The sequence below is a fragment of the Colobus angolensis genome, unplaced genomic scaffold (assembly GCF_000951035.1).
Source record: "Colobus angolensis palliatus isolate OR3802 unplaced genomic scaffold, Cang.pa_1.0 Scaffold10, whole genome shotgun sequence".
In the NCBI taxonomy this organism is placed as follows: Eukaryota; Metazoa; Chordata; class Mammalia; order Primates; family Cercopithecidae; genus Colobus; species Colobus angolensis.
In genome coordinates, this window is record NW_012110919.1 from 11,553,793 (window position 1) to 11,554,825 (window position 1,033).

Below are 1,033 nucleotides of genomic sequence, written 5' to 3' on the forward strand. Positions count from 1 at the left end.
AGAACGATGGTAGTATTTTGATGGAAACTGCATTGAACTGTAGACTGCAGAGCCCACATTCTTGTTACCACACATTCTCCCTCACGAACCCACTATTTACAGATGGAGAGATGACTGTTATCTATCAAAAAGTTGGAAGGTACCTTTGGTATTATCTGGCGGAATCTTAAAAATTTTTTTTTAAATTTATTTCATTTTTTATTTCTTTGTTTCAATCTTAAACTACTAAAAGAATATCTCAATCTTAAAAATATAAATCTGTGCATGTGTATTTTTATTTTAGAGATTTTTAAAAAACTGAGGCTCAGTGCGAAGATATAAGGTTATAATTTTCTGAACAGCAGATGCAAGGACATAGTAATAACCTTAAAGCATTTCTCAAAGTATCTACCATTCATAGTGATGACTAGCAAATCCCTACCTGATTCACACTGAACATTAAAATGGCAACTTTCCAAATAAGGAGACTCTTGTATCGAAGAGGGCTTGGTGGCATGTTTCCAGTATTTTCCTGGTGTCTCTTCAGGTACCCTCTCAGGTCTTCCACTGGAAGTATATTAACTTCCTCCCCAACTTTAAAAAAAGCCATATGCAGATTAGGGCAGTTTTATCTTCTAGTGTCATATAATTGGGTTGCTTTTTTTTTTTTTTTGACAGAGTCTTGCTCTGTCACTCAGGCTGGAGTGCAATGGCGCCATCTCGGCAACCTCTGCCTCCCAGGTTCAAGCAATTCTCCTGCCCCAGCCTCCCAAGTACATGGGATTACAGGCATGCACCACCATTCCCAGCTAATTTTTTTGTATTTTTAGTAGAGACAGGGTTTCACCATGTTGGCCAGGCTGGTCTCAAACTCCTCATCTCAGGTGATCCACCTGCCTTGGCCTCCCAAAGTGCCGGGATTACAGGTGTGAGCCACCATGTCCAGCCTTTGTTTTCTTTTCTTTTCTTTTCTCTTTTCTTCTCTTCTCTTTTTCTTTTTCTTTCTTTCTTTCTTTCTTTCTTTCTTTCTTTCTTTCTTTCTTTCTTTCTTTCT